The 16,562-nt window shown below is 39.9% G+C and overlaps 1 protein-coding gene across 1 annotated transcript in view; it reads right to left on the minus strand.

Annotated features, from left to right (window-relative positions):
* The window catches only part of dab1a (DAB adaptor protein 1a), a 223,546-nt gene that overhangs the window by 130,876 nt on the left and 76,108 nt on the right, over positions 1-16,562 (minus strand). The window lies entirely within an intron of this gene.

The raw sequence follows: 16,562 nt of genomic DNA on the forward strand, positions 1-16,562 counted from the left end.
AGACTACTACAAATTAGCACAAAACCAGTTGTAGGCAAGTTTTATTTCATTTTTGTTGTTTGATTTTCTGTTTTTTAAAATTTTATTTGTAATTTTGTCATGAGCTTGTCTGGGAAATCTGACGTGGGTAGACGGAAACTGCACACTTCCCCTCGCCTTTAGGAAGGAAGTGTCACGCGTGATGCCACAATCTCCTCATAAACCGGGAAACCAGAAAAGAGGATTGGAGCATGGAGAGAGGACAGAGACACCCTATTTTTGCCACTCGCTCCCTCGCTACACCCCCCACCCGCCCCAAGTGTTGGCAGGACTGGGCGACAGAGGATGAGACTGTTTGCCATCTTCCCGAGAAGCGCCTCTGTCTCTCTCTCCCGGCGTCTTTTGGTGTTCCATCGCACTCTGTATCTCCTCAAGTTGTTGCGTTAACCTTCATCATCCATCTTTTCTGTGTTTTGCTAACCTTCCATTTGCAAGTCTAATGTCAGGCCTACCTGGCTGCCTCCTGCATGGCTCCCGGCTGTATGCTTTCCAGGCACTATGACAATGTTTTCCTCAAGCCCCATTAGTGCCTCCTCACACCACTAACAGCCATGCAGCACACAGAAGGATGAGAGGGGGGAGGAATGAAGAGGAGGATTACAGAGGAGAGCCGAGAGAGGAGGAAGGGGTAGGGGTTGGGGGACTGGGTGAGACTGGGGAAAGCAGCCCGCGCAGAGTGGTCGGCCAAGTAAGAAAAACGGTGTAGAGGGATTAAGGGAGATTGAATGGGGGCAAATGGGAAAATGATAATAAGAGAAGCATAGAGCGATGCTGGCGGGGGAGGGAAGGGTGAGGAGTTTGGATTAGGAAGAAGGTTGAGGGGTGGGTGGGATGTGAGGGGGCTGGGAAATGCGGGCTCTTCCAATATGGCTGTTTAGCAAACATAATTTGCATAGAACTGATGCGGATGGAGTTCTGTGTCACAGTTATTTGCATACATTTGCATAAAATTAATCCCCTTCCCAATCTCTGCAGCGATTGTTTCTGATGCAGAAAATAAGTCAACAAAATGAACTAACGCAGCCAAACAAAGCAAACATATTGACTCAGACGCATGCTGGAAGAGTGCATGGGAGGGCTGCTGTATATGTGAATATTGTGGCAGAGCATCTGTGTGAAGCCATCTGCAATGATTTGAGGTCATTTAGCAGTTCTTTAACAAAACAAATATTCTCTTATGGGAAACTATTCACACTCCACCTCCCACTCAACAAATACTACATGTCTATTTAAGGGCCAGACAGCAAACCTTCTTTTTTTATAGTGATTTCTTTCACCCCTTCATTTACAACTAATAGTTTTGGGTGATCTGCTGTTTAGTCCGATCATCCAATTATCGCCTCGTGAGACTGGCAATATCCTGGTTTGATCGCTGGAGGGGAGATTAGCTACAGTATCTTCCTTATGTTGACTCACATACTGTATTTTTCACCTGCCCTCCTATGCTCGTGCGTGCGAGGACGGCATGGAGCAGATTTTGTTTCACTCAAGGTGAAACCGAGAGCAGAGCTACCACAACTGGACATCCACAATTAAGGATCTAATTTATTTTATTTGTTGCAATTTAAATACAAACTAAGAGAAAGAATAACCCTCTATCTGCTTTTTGTGATTTTGTGATGGACCAACTCCTGACACAAATGCTTACATTCATTTTGACTACTGTGGACAGTAGTCTTGGTTCTATATAGGAGTTTAATATGAATTTAATAATAATAATAATAAACATCATCATCATTATCATCATCCCTGTATATATATTAGTTGGAAAACAAGTCCAGTATCATCTCAATTGCAGTTCAAATTTAACTTTATTAATGTTATTATCATTGATTGGCACCATTCTCACGTCTATAGATTTCCAAAAATTAGGTCCCATCAGATTTCCTGATTAGAGCCAAGTTCAAACTATGCATGGAAGTCCATGCTTGCCATATTAGTTCAACTTGCCATGTTGCAATTTTTAAAATTAAGGCAAAGTTAAGTTAAGCTAAGCTAAATGTTATCTTAAACAAAATTGGTACAGAGTAGTCTTTAAAAGTTTAAAAGAAGAAAAAAATATTTACAATTTCCAAACTGCCTAAATGTTTCCATTGCCCCCAAACTCAAGAAAAAGTGTTATTTAAGGTTTAAGTTACTCTGCAATCTTTTGCTACCCACTGTCCACTGAGAGTGGGTGGAAAGAACAATGTTGAAACTTTATGTATTGATAAAAAGTTTCAAAAATATATATAAGATTCAGTAGAATCTTGTCTTTTTAAAGGGAAAACTTAGTACCACAGAGTATACAATGCTACAAAAAACCACAACAAATCACCATAAAATGCAACTGAAACCTGTGAGCTCCTTCAAGATGTACCTGTTGCGTATCTCAATATCAAACTAAGATCACACAAGCACACATTCAAGGACAAATGCGTATCCTTGCAATCAATGCTGCAAGGCTTGGTGTGATGGGAAAAGGAAAATAACAACATAAAAGATTCCTTCACTAATCATTTTATCCTGCGATCAATCCAAACTACAGAGCATGAAATAATGCAGATCCTGCTCTCAGGCCAAGTGGGCATTGATCAAACACATTTGAATGGTTTTGCACCTGTGCTGGTTTGTGTGTATACACACACACACACACGCGTGCACACACAAACACACAGACAGAACCAGAATGACAAAGTCTGTTTATGGTTGTGTTTCTGGGTGTGTCAGTCCATCTGTGTGTGTGGCCATTGATCAAAGCAGTGCCCTGGTTTGCCGTTGAGGAGAGGAGCCAATTGATCACAAATGGCTGTAATTGGAATCTAAATAAGACCTGCTGCATTGATCCCATGTCAGTTCTCAGCTTCTGGCTCCTGTATATGCTTTTATGCTGAAAGCCAGCCAGTCCACTTCCTCTAAGCTTCTTCCACTGGCACGTAGCTTTCTGGATCAATAATTACTAAAGTCAAACTTTCACATCTAAACTGTAAGTAACTTGGACGATTGACTAACATTTTATAATACTATGCCTGCAATTTCCCGTCTTACTGCACCACCTACTCAACAATATGCAGTTATTAGCCAAAGTGGTGAGGAATGATTGCAAATGTCAAATGTTTTTAAGACTCAAACAATAGAGCAAATCAAGGTAGTGGTGAAAAAAATAAGTGTGTAAAGTCGCTGCAGCCATTTCTATGCCAGTCTATGTTGGCATAAAAGTGGCTGTTTCAAAGCATACACACTTACACCTACACACAAGCACACATTCCCCTACAAACAACCTCCACCAGCAAGATAAGGGCTAAATTATGGGATCTGCGAGTTGCCTGGTGAGAGGAGCGTTATGAAGACAGAATGCAGCAAGTAGCAAATGGCCTTTACACTGTTTGTTTGTGTTAGTTATTGTGTGTGTGTGTGTGTCTATAAATGGTCATTCATGCATACCCACAGGCATAGAGAGAATAAGAAGCCACAGTTTTATCTCTCTGTCAGGTGTTTAAGATGTATTTGTCTGTCATCCACTGGAACAGATAGAGATGAGAGATTCATTTATATATATTTACATATAATGGAGACATATAAAAACACGTCATTTAGACTGTTTCTGTATTCGAGCACATTATGTCCTTTAAAATTGCATTAGCATTGCAAACAAATCCACATGAACTCGCCTGTGATAAATAAAAACCTGTGATAGTTTTTGTACTACCAGAGAACTATGGTAAATCAGAAGGTGTATGCTCCCAGCTCTATGCAGGCTGGAGATACGCCTAATTTTGTTTGGCAGTTTTTGAGAGGCTACCAGGCAGCAGAAATTTCTTCTTCAGACAAAAACCTCGTTTTAACACCAGTTTTTAACAAGTGGGTCTTTGTAAATGCTTCTTCGGCTCATGTCATGGTGAAGTCTTTTGTTCCACCCTCACATTCTAAATGAATAAATGAGTATTAGATTCTAATTCCACACTTTACTCTTGCATCCAAGGTACAACTCTGCAGTTTACCCTGTTCAGTAAACTTTTTGGAAAGTCCATACTTAGTGTTGTTGTCCACTAATTGCACCAAGCCTACAATTAGTGGACTCACTGTGAACCCCACTCTCCCTTTAGTTTGTCAAATTTTGTTTTGACCTTAGCCTCTCCTACACAAAACCACAGTCGAAACAATGACAGAATGTGTGAATAACACGAGAAAAGAAAGCACAGACAGACAGGGGGAGAGGGGCTTGCTGTTATTGTTATTGTTATTCAAGTGTTTTGTGGAAAATCTGAAATACTGCAGTTTGTGTTGGACACACACACACGTGTCTGGTTTACATTATAATATTACAGTTGAATATCACAACATCAAGAGAGCAGGACATGGACCTTTTTGGATATTATGTGAAGTATTTATAGAAATCTGTCTTTGAAGATGGATTTTATTAGGACAGTTGTGCGTTTGCATTAGCAGGTGTTTCTTTGTGTCGTACATGCATATTTTATTTTTCTTAATTTCTGAATTTGTTGAGTTGGATATACATTTCTTTATGCTATGTACGCTAACATTCAGATCTGTGTGTGTGTGTGTGTGTGTGTGTGTGTGTGTGTGTGTGTGTGTGTGTGTGTGTGTGTGTGTGTGTGTGTATCAGACTGTCTTGCTTTTCCTCACCCGCAGCAGGAGAGCTGCTTGAGCCTTAATGACTTTGTTAATTACTGTGTTTAGAACGTACATCTAATGAGTGTGTGTTTTACAGCAGAGGGACACATGCGTGCGCTAACACAAATACATTTGCATACACATACAAGTACCAGGAGGAAAAAAGGCAGATGGATAGGAGCATTTAGATGGTGTACACGTTTCTTTGGCGATAAAAGCGTGTAAATTGGAAAGCAGCGTATACTGTATGCTGCACGTATATCCTGTATCTGACTGTGCTAAAAAGTGTGGACCAGCAGGAATGATGCTGCTGGAGGCATTTCTCAGTGTGATGTGAGCTAGCATTCCGGTACATGAAGAGAGAGATGAGCTGGAAGTGTAGACAGTTCTGAAAAGTCTGCCGTCTCTGCTCCTCACTATCTGTTTACACACACTTCCATTCACTCTCCGAACTGCTGCTGTCAGATTCAAGACTTGTTCTTCTGAAATGTATGTTGTTGTAAGGTACTGATCCATCCAGTCAGATATTCCAATTGATGTCTGGGCATTTTCAAACTACACAACTGGTTTGTAATGGGTCCCTGAGGGCTTTGCGGTCATAAAAAAAAAATAAACAAACAAAGAAAGAAAAAACATCAGCACTCAGAAAAGCATGATTCAATTCCAGTCAGGAACGATAAAACATCAACACTGGAGGTATGAGGTTTTTGTCTGACAGCAGCATCATGATGCAATGTTGCTACACCCACTGCTGTTCTGTAGACAAAGCCAAATCAATCAGATTTCCACAGCTGGCGTTAGATCAAGTAATGCTTCATTTCTCACAGTCACAGAAGCTTGGATCTGCAGCTCAGTCTTAAAGTATTCATAGAGGCAGAAGACCAAACGGGCCTTTATATTTATTTATTTATTATTCTGTGCCACCTGTGTGTTTCATAAAGAGTAAGCCAATCATCAAACACGGAAATGATCGGAAACCGCAATTAATTGTTTTCCCGAACATCTGAATGTGGCCAAAAAAACAAAAATCACACTGGGATCTTCAAAATGAGAGAGGGAAAAACAAATACACAGAACATTCACAAAAATAACGAGTGTATAAGCAAGACAGATAAAACAAACAAACGCAAGAGTTGCACAGCCACAAAAAAGTTCATACTGTGCAACAACAAATTCTCCCCCAAAATGTCTACTCAACACAAAAAGCAGAAGCAACTCCCCGTAATGTTTTAGATACAATCACGAGTCCCATGCACCACATTTATTACCCACAGTGTTCCAGCAGAAAACTCAAGCTGAGACAGTATATTCCAGCTCTCAAATCTCCTGAGTTCAGCACCAAGGACAGCTTCTCTGCTGCTGCCTGCTAAGAACATTTCCTCTTTTTGAGGATTTGTAGAGGCCAGATAGGCTTATTTATAAACTTGAGAGCCTGGACAATATGGGACTTTGTGAAGTGAATTACATTTTCCAGCATGACTAGTTCTGACTTAAAGCCTGTAAATGTGGCATGCAGGGGAGGTTTTTTCCAGTGCAAAAATGAGAAATTTAGAATTACTTTGAGTCTCATGTGATTGTACTGAAAACACACTGTTACCATAAAATCCTGCAAGAAATACTGATGGCCACTCTGGAGCCTATACCACAATTTATTTATTTATTTTAAAAACAGCCCAAAGAGGACATATTAGAGATTTGTGCCATTCACACATACTACCATAAAAAGTGTTTGTTTAGGATCAGCCACAGCTTACAAGAGTGGGAGTGGTAAGAGAAACAGTGATAAGAAGATGCTCACCTGCTCCAGCTGTTCCAGGAGAAGCAGTGAAGAGAAAAGGAAATAGTAGATGAAAAAATAGGCGATGCATCTAGTGTAATTTCGGCTCCAACAGCATTTGTTATTTACTGACTCATTATTTGTACACTACAATTTGTCAGACACAAACAGTGCATCAAAACAGAAGCTGAAACTTGTAAATATTTGGTAGTTTTGTTGGATAAATGACTGCAGTAATTAAAAGATCATGTAAAATATTCTGTCAACCTTATTGTTTGTTGAACTGTTTCAGTACAAGTATGACTGCAAGGTATAGATATACAGTTCATTAGGTACACCTACTCAACTGCTTGTTAATGCAAATATCTAAACAGCCAGTCACAAGGCAGATATTTCTTTAGACATGTGGACATGTTGAATTTCAAAGTGAGCATAATAAAGGGAAAGTTACAACCAAGGTAGGCAAAAGAGCATCTCTGTACTTGCATTTTAAACAAATCAAATCTTTAAACAGCAGAAATTTACAAAGACTCACCAAAATTGGGCAACAGAAGATTACAAAAGCATCGCCTGGACTAATGAGTCTCGATTTCTGATGCTACATTCAGATAATGGGATCATAAGGAGGCATGAACAACATGAAGGCACAGATCCATCCTGGGTTCTACTGACAGTTTAGGCCGCTGCTGGTGGTGATGTGATAACGCGGAGGATATTATCTTGGCACACTTTGTGCCCTTCAGTACAAACTGAGCATCGTTTAAGCATCACAGACTGAGTATTTTTGCTGACCCTGTCCATCCCTTTTTGACCACAGTTGACCCATCTTCTGATGGCTGATTCCAAGAGGATAACGTGCCATACCACATTCAAAATATCTCAAAGTGGTTTCTTGAACATGACACTGAGTTCAATTTACCCAAATGGCCTCCTCCATGAGCAGATCTCATTTGATATCATAAGATGTGCAGGTGAAAAATCTGCAACAACTGTGTGATGCTGTCATATCAATGTGGACCAAAATCTCTGAGGAATATTTCCTTTTTAAATCTATGCCACACATAAATAAGGTAACATGGTGCACCTAATAAAATGGCATGTAATAGTGAAATCATACATAAAAAGCTCATTCACGGGTATTAATGCGGTCACCCATAGAGGAGAGCCTGATAGAAATATTCTCAAAAATGGATGAATGCCAGAACTGTAGCAGAGGTACATTATTCCCTGAATCACCCACTCTTTACACTTATGCACGCATACACACACACACACACACACACTTTTTGCCACACGTTCATCCACATACTCATATGTTCACATTCTCACAAAAGCCTAAACGCATACTCATACATACCCACAATCAGTCATCCACTATTCCACTTTGCTGAAGCCATAAAAGTGTGCCCTTTCTGCGTGGCGCATTGCCAGCCACTAACAGCACATTACCAGTGTGTGACCCCTGCATGTGCTGAAAAAGGAAGTGTTTAACCTACTACCCTTTTCTGCTGATGTTACCTATCTCCTCCTATGTTGAATATGGACCATGCACAGTCAACGCCTCGCTTTATTTGTGAGGAAAATGTTGAAAGAATGTGGCAGTGCGTCTATGAAAATTACGGCATTTGAAGCAGCACGTGTGCTCCGTTGACTCCCATGCATCCTGAAAATTCGATATGTTTTTTTTTCTAAGTGTGTCTTTCTATTCCCATCTGCAAGATGCAATGGATTCATTCCTGCTGTGGCGTTCTATCAGAGAGAACATCAATCTGCTAGAGTGACATTTAATCCCAAGCCTGGGCAGGTAGAGAAACACACATATATTCACATGGCACAAAAAAAATGCACACAAAACAAATAGGCACACACAAGTAAACACACTATCAGGAGCTTGAAACTCACACACAAACACAAATCAAAACCAGAGCCTAAACCTGCGGACTCTGCGTGAACACTGTGGATCCTGCAGTGCGATGAGAGAATGTGAACTCAACTGCTACAGGAAGACAAGCTCTATATTCAAGAAGGAAAAATAAAGCTATGAAAAAAGACAGAGGTAGAAGCTTTGAGGGAAAATGTTTCCCGCATCAATCTATTGGTTTAGACTTTGACAGAATGGCTCAGAGACACATGTGGTCAAGAAGAACAAGGGGCTGATGTATAGAGGTCTGTGGTCTGTTTTTCACTGTCAGCTATCCACTGAACGCTTCAGCCTGCAGCTTTCCCATCACACTGCTCGGCAGCCACACCCAGGTCTCCACATCCCAACATCTGTCAAGACCATTTTCACCTGTTTTTACTTTTCTCATTTTTTCTAGCTTGTCTCCTATATTCCATCTCTATTGTCTTGGTTTTTAAGAGGAAGTCATTGCAATGTCCTCATTAGTTGGTTGCAATTTCTCCAAAAGTACTTAGCGTTTCCCTCCACTGATGATCACTTCTTTTAATGAGGTCATTTTGAGAAATCCTTACATCTAATTATATGTGTGGATGTTTTTGCACATACTGCCAGACAATGTGCACACTTATTGTATCGCTGGAATAAATGACAATACTCCTGCCATCATTAGCAGATGCACTGACAATTTGCTTGTCACAAAGAGAGAAATAAAGGAGTAAAAGAGCAGAGACATGAAAATCTGTTAAAATTTGAATGAAAGCACAAATGCAAAGGGAGAGGAGCTCTATCACAGAAGGGCACAAAACCAGCAGGGCTCTGAAATCAATTTTAATTAGTACTTTGCATCACCTAGAGTCATACATTTTTGACAGCACCAGAGAAAGGTCTGTCAGAGAGCACGGCCTCTGTTGTCACACGCGGCAACCTCCTCGCTGCTCCCCTCACAGAGCTGCCTCAGTAGCAATCCAGTCATTGTTATTTTGAAGTCTTTCACCAGCAGAGGTGAAATTAATTAAAACTGTATCACTGTAGCCCTGTCATCAAGATTTCATGTTGATGGGGACCAACAAGTTGCTGTATAAACTAACATGTCTTTTTAAACTGTCTGAGCAGCATAACCTGAGCAGTCATTTTCAGCTGTTGATGATCAACTTGTATTCAGGTAGCTTCCAACTCTCCCCAAGGATCTCTTCTACTAATCCAGAACTGTCTCAAGGATCTTTCTGCTGCCCTGTTTATGTTCTCGACGCTCTCCTCTCTGCAACTCAAGTGTCACCGTGCTAACTAAAGGTTTTCAAAGTGACAACACTCTACAAATTTGCATAAAACCTCATGGGCTTGTAGCTTCATGTTTTCTTTCCTTCTGAGGTAGTGGGTCAACAGGAAAATACAAGGTGTCGTCTTCTCAAAATGTAACTAATCATCAGGACTGCTAACTCCAAATTTCCTGTAGCGGAAAACGACCTAATGTGCTTCAGTCACAAAGTGTTTTAGTATGAATATGAGACTTTGAAAAGATTGGATTTTGTAGTTACACAATTTATAAGTTGTCAGAAAAATGTCTTGTACATAACATACAATATGCTCTATATATGCCAAAAAGAAAAACTGATTTTTTTAAAGCTTTCCTCTGACAGAGTAGGGAAAACATCTTTCACAAGCTGGTTGTAAAGGTGGCTTATTTGTGATCTGAAAAATGCTGCTTTCACTTGACACACAAAGCTGCCAATCAGCTTTCCTCTGTATGGAAAGAACACATGAGGAAAGAAAAAAGATAAGGTGTCAAAATCAGATCATAGTTACCTCGATAAAAGCCCCAACCAAACAGCAAGTTGAGCATCTAGTGCTGTCAAAAGTGCTTATGTAAATCTACCACTTGTTATTGTAAAAAAAAATATATGGTTTAATTTTTTCCATATTTAGTGAGTTACTTTTGTTTATCTGAGTTGATTTTTTCTATCAAAGATTCGAGATCCGCTATATGTCGTACATCATGTCCAATAAATATCTGCAGATGACTATATCACAGTGTGATTGCAACGCAATTAAAAACACTGACAAGTCAGAGATGTGTGATGTTTCCCTCGTAGAGTGACAGCAATCCGAGTGTGGAATCTGTTCCACTGTGAGGAGTGACACATCACATGATTAGACAGCATGCTTGTGGCAGCTGCCACAGGTAAACACACGCAAGCTCGCACACACACACATGCAGTGAGTGAGAGAGCAGGTTTGGGACTAGTTCTCCAGCTGAGTTACAGCACAGTGTAATAAAGGGAAAGCTGCAGGCGGCTCATTCCAACCCAGCAAACTCCCCTTGAACATACACAATACTAAGTCATTACTAATAAAGTCTCACAACCGAGACACACAGACCTACTACAAAACTCCACAGCAGCTAACATTTCATTAAAGGGCAGGTGTGTGTGTGTCTGTGTGTGTGTGTGTGTGCCAGAGAAAGAGAAAGAAATTCTTGCCCTCAGGCTTTTCCTCCGATAAACAGCTGCATTAAAAAGATTTCACCCTCATGGACACTCGTAATGATTAAAAAAACCTACAGACACACATGTGTAGAGACAATACACATACACACACGAACAGCACAGAGGGTTAACCCAGAAAAGACAGGTCTAAGCATTTGTTCTTATTGGGAGAAACCATTACTGGTGTGCTGTTAGGTATCTCTACAACCTGTGATGTAAATACCAATGCTTGATTGTATTTGTGTAGCATGTTTATAAGGAAGGCACCCACACTTTTAGACGAATTAGTAAAAAGTAACATAGATATTTTGTAATAAGAAATAACAAAGCCATTTGTTGCCTCTCCAGTCCAGAGCAGAATAAGAACTAGTGTCTAAAAATACAGAGATTCTCTGGAGAGGACTATAATGGCCTCTAGGACCGCCATAGCAGTGACCTAGTCAGTCTGTCGGTGGGGAAACTCACAGGAAAAGCCTGGCCTACATGATTAGCATCACTCTGAAATGAGAAGTTCGGTGCAGGGTTTGTGCGTGAATGATAAAAATAAAAATATAAAAATGCTGAAATATGTGAATGGGAAACGCTAAATACAGATCTGCTGAGGCTGATAAACACAAAGCTTCACTGGCTTCTGCCAGTGGGCGCAGACGACAAGCCGAGATGAACATGCAAACCGGCTGAATACAAACAGCCAGTAATAGTATTTATGACGAGGGAAAAAAAATTCTTTAACGCATTTTCAAACACACTCACGTAAGACTGTAGACAATACTATCACAGACGAGCCCTGATAGTATTCATGAACCATCTATTTAGCAGCCATGTATATGTATGAAGTGGGGGCAGAGAGACTTTGGGACAGGGGAGCCACTGAGGAGGACATTTAGTCTCTTTATAGAGACTGTCACCAAGGTCCAATCCCCCACATTAGGGACAAAATAGTCTTTTTTATTGTCAGCGTTTCATTTCAGCTATCTATCGAAGCAGTTCAACCTTATATGAATCACTGTCATCTTTAATCTCCGTCGCATGTCTGGAAAAAAAATACGGTAAGTACCAACACATTGTTTAGCCCCCCCCCGCCGAATTCGGGGGGGGGGGCACATATTCTTTTTAAGCAATCACACAAGCCCTCTATTAAGGTGTTGTTAACACTCTGTAACACATAAGCACTTTGTCGTGTTGTTTACACACTTTTTAAAGACGAGGTGCAAATTGAAGCGGCGCTGCTTTTTCTCTGCAAGTCTGGCACTTTCTATGAAAACAAAAATGAAACTGCTAACACATCTGTGATTATTAGCTTTTGTGGGACACAAAACACGGTTAGCCTGAGATATTCCACTAAGCCTCAAAGCAAGGAGATCAGAACACAGAAACATTTCATTAAAAAAAAAAAACACTAACACAACAGAAATGAATCCACATGAATCAAAGCACTCTGTTTCTCTGACTTTTTCTATCGCACACAAAAACACACAAGACATTTCCACAAGGCATTTGCATATCACCAGTCTATTCAGGTTCTATTTCAATATGTTCCTCTGGAAGGGTCCTCTTATTCCAAAGTGGTCCTTGTTGCAGAGCAATTAGTCTATGAGCTTTTAAAACAATGGACCGCATGTCATCCCTGCTATTCATCCTGCGTGTTTAGTTGTATTAAAATACACTTGAGATTAAATTATGCTCTTTATTTCCATTTTTTTCTACGCGGACTGACCTTCAAATGTATCGTCACAGATCAGAGCCCAAAGCTTGATAACATTAATACATCCTTTTTGGCTATTTGCAAGGAAATTACAAGCAGCACAATATTAGAGAGAGAAAATGAGATATATAATGAAGCAGTGATCCAAAGTCTGTGACAAATTTGCTAGGGCTTGGTCCGCTATTTCAATCCCTTCAATTTAGTGCTAGAAAATAAATTGGACTTTAAGTTGTATTGGCAACAAAACAGATATCCTCTATTCCAATTTATTTACTATGCTCTGAGAGTAAATAAACATATTAAAAAATAGTCCCTGCCAGTCTTTAGAGGTTGGACTGTCCTTCTCTAAAATAACATTTTTAGGCTGCGTGCTGTAAAAAGTGTATACAGTCACAATAAAAACCAAAGCACACCATTCATCAATTCTAAGGTTTTACACATCAGGACATACAACGATTATTTTCTGCTAACTACATCTTAAAATCTGGTAATTATCCTATGTTATTATTTATTTAACTAAATCAAAATGCAGAAACAATATGTGATAAACTAAGTATGCCCCATGAGTCATGCGCTTATAGAACCACCTTTAGCAAGCAGATAACTTGAAGTAGGTTTCAGTGAGGTTTGCAGGGGTTTATGCACAGCTCCCTTAAGGTCGTGCCACAGGTTGAGGTCTACAGTTTGACTAGACCATTGGTAAGACCTTGACTCTTCTCTTTTGCAGCCATTCTGCTGTTGTCTTGATTTTCGGGTGAATTTGGAGGGATGAAAAACTCCAGGAAATTTCTTGAATGCTTACTTGTGAATAATCTTTCTCACTGTAGAAATCAAATTGTTTGAAAATGGTCTCATAACTGCTTCCAGACTGTTGTGTAGCAACAAATGCTCTAAGATTACTGCCGATGTCTCTCCTTCTTGGCGTTGTGTTAACACACAACTGAATGTACCAAGCCAGCATTCAGATACTTTTATGGAGGCAATCATATTTTTTCCTGGTTGCTACTACCATCTTAATTCCTATGAAAGCAGTAATGGTGCATTTAGCTTTTTTTCAACAGACAGTTTCTGCATTTTAGCTTATTTGGCTTATTTTGTCTGTTGCAAAGATACTGATATGTAGTTTTGTAGTTTGTCAGAGGTTGTCTTAACCTCATTATAAGACCTGCATAGGACGAGATGATTTTTTTATTCCCTGATATGTAAAACTTCAAAATAAAAAGTGGGTGGAATTTCATTATAATGACTGTTTAGCAGTATACAGCCACCAATAACCTCACCTCTTACTCCTTTTACCCCATCGCTATTCTCTGCTGGATCACAAATCTGCTCCCCATCTCAACAGGCGAATCAATACCCAGAGCAACAATTAAAAATCTGACTCCAGCATTTAGATGAGACCAGTATGTAGCTCTAAGAGTGTGCTGCTCTCACTGCACCCCTGACCCCTCAACCCCTGCCCTATGATCTTAAATCTGATTGGCTGAGTCTGTTAAATATAAAAACCTTCCCGCACAAGAATGCTCACAGAGTCCATGCCAACACTCTTTCACATCCACACTATAGTAGATTTAATTTATTATAAGTTACAGCCCTTACATTTCCCCCAGTTTTCTTCATTTGACTAGTTCACATTTTTTGTCAACACTTTGCTGTCTTTGGGTATTTTCATTCTTATATCATATGTTAACAAAATAAGATAGAGTGGAACCCCGACTTACGCAATTAATTCGTTCCTGAGGGTCTTTCGTAAGTCGAAAATTTTCGTAAGTCGAAGCACCCATCGCGCCTTTTGAGTGAACGATAGGCTATAGGCTAATTGCTAACTGCAACAACAATACGTCGTTCAAGTGGAACAGCAAAGCGCAAGTACAAACACCAAGGGTGTTGTCACATGATTCAGAAGGCATTGTGGGCATTGTAGGCATTCCGGGCTCAGCCAATCAAAGCCAGCGGATTTCGTTACGCGGGCATTTTGCCGTAACACGTGCAGAAATATTGCCGTTAAGTGCCTTCCTAACTTGAATTTTTCGTTAAATGGGGTATTCGTAAGTCGGGGTTCCACTGTATTACCTTTTGTAAGCTAAGCTCTGTGTTCCTTGGTAAGTTTATTCAAATAAATACAATTTGAAAAAGTTAAAAACACGATACACTATGAACAGCATAGGGAAATGCAGCTTTGTCTGCAATAATAAGCTTTTCATTTACAAACCAAAAATAATTTTTGGGACGATGACTTAGAACAAAAAGAGCATGTCCTTCAGCAACTTTGTTCATTTCTCCAAGGTTGCCCACTGCAGTTTTCAAAGATTTACTTTATAAGGCAGTATTACTTTGATTTGCTTCATTTTCAAGCTCATTACTGCATGTTAGCATTTCACAATTGGAAAACCTAATTGTTTGAGGGAGCTGAAACCAGAAACCATGTATACTGTAAAAATGTTTTTAAAAGTAGACATTTGGTATAAAGTAATAATCAATCAATCAAACAATTAATTTACCTGATACTTCTATGTCCATATAGCCCATTAGTTTCAGAAAACGTTTTCTACTGTCCCAGCCATAAGCATTATAACTGCACGCTTTGTAGTGACATTATTAGATACTACAAAGTTTAGTTAACTTTAACTTTGGCCTCCTTGTCTTTGTTTAGGTGTCTCATTTCATTCTTAAGTTGCCTTTCATGTTCTCTCCATCTCTATAATTCCCATCCAATGAAACAATGAAAGGCAAACATAAAATAGGTCGTATTTACACTAAATTTTACATTTTCTTTGTTCTCTAAAAGTGATGTTTGTTTTTAAATACATGAACTGAATCTTCATCTTTGCTCATTACCTTCTTGATGAGAGGGAGGTGATGTGCTGCAACATTATCAGCTGGTAATTGTAATAAATTACCTCAGTTCCTCAGTAATAAAGAGGAACCACTTTTGAATCACAACATGCTGCTTTTAAGAGTAATTTCCATAGCATATTAACACATTTTAGGCATTTACGTAATTTCACATTATTATATCCCTGGCCCCAAGGGACATAACTGCAACCAGGGAGGTGGCTTTGCCATTAAGCATTTGTTGTTGTTTTTTTAATTGTAATATGAACAGTTTGACTATCAGGACCTGCATATCCACCGACTTGTTTATTCTGCCTGATTCCCCACCTGATTCTTAAACAAATCCAGCACCTTTTCAGTCACGAGCCCACATGAATGCCCACAGAGATATTGTCTTGGCATATTGGCGAATCCTCTCATCTTCTTACACAATTGATCTAACCTATGTGTACCCGCACTCCCCCAAACACACACAAGCTTCCACGCACACATTAGTAACTGACGACTTGGTTCAGGTGATGCGAGACTGGCTGGGATAATCCCAGTACCTTGTGTAGTCTCATGGGAATCGCAGAGGTAGCTGCAAACAAAGTGACATAGCCCTCGATAGTGCTCACGTAAGATTTTTGTAAACACAGACATGAAAGAAATAGACAAAAGTGTCAAAGGTGAGGATGCAGTATGGCGTTTTCTGTTGGGGAGGATAGAAGAGTGCAGAACCAATAAATCTGTCGGAGGTTTGGCTGTCTCATCCTCCTAAAACAGGCACTAAATACAACACAATACACTGGCGCACATACAGTCAGTGAGCCTTTCTCACTGCATGTCTCTCCAAGGACATGTAACTGAATCTATCTACTACGAGCTTTAGATGTTACAAAACATGCCGTAGCCTTGAAGCTCATTGCTGCATCCTAATAACCAGCTAATCCAATCAGGTCGGGCTAACAACAGACGAGTTTCGGGGCAAAACTTTGATGCTTTGTCTAGCTGATTTCGACTCGTATCGCTTGATGAGTAGCAGAGAAGGCTAATGAACAGCTACTCAAACTAAGATAAATTCTTCTGTCTCTCACACTAACTGATAGTGCATACATTGTAATTTATGTAATATTCTATACCGTTCAAGCAAGGCAGAATCATTAACCGCACCATTACACCTAAAGATAACACGGACAGTTTGGTTCATCCACCAGTCGTTTGCCATCT

This window comes from Perissodus microlepis, chromosome 23, assembly GCF_051167445.1.
Source record: "Perissodus microlepis isolate ML-2025 ecotype Zambia chromosome 23, ASM5116744v1, whole genome shotgun sequence".
Taxonomy (NCBI): Eukaryota; Metazoa; Chordata; class Actinopteri; order Cichliformes; family Cichlidae; genus Perissodus; species Perissodus microlepis.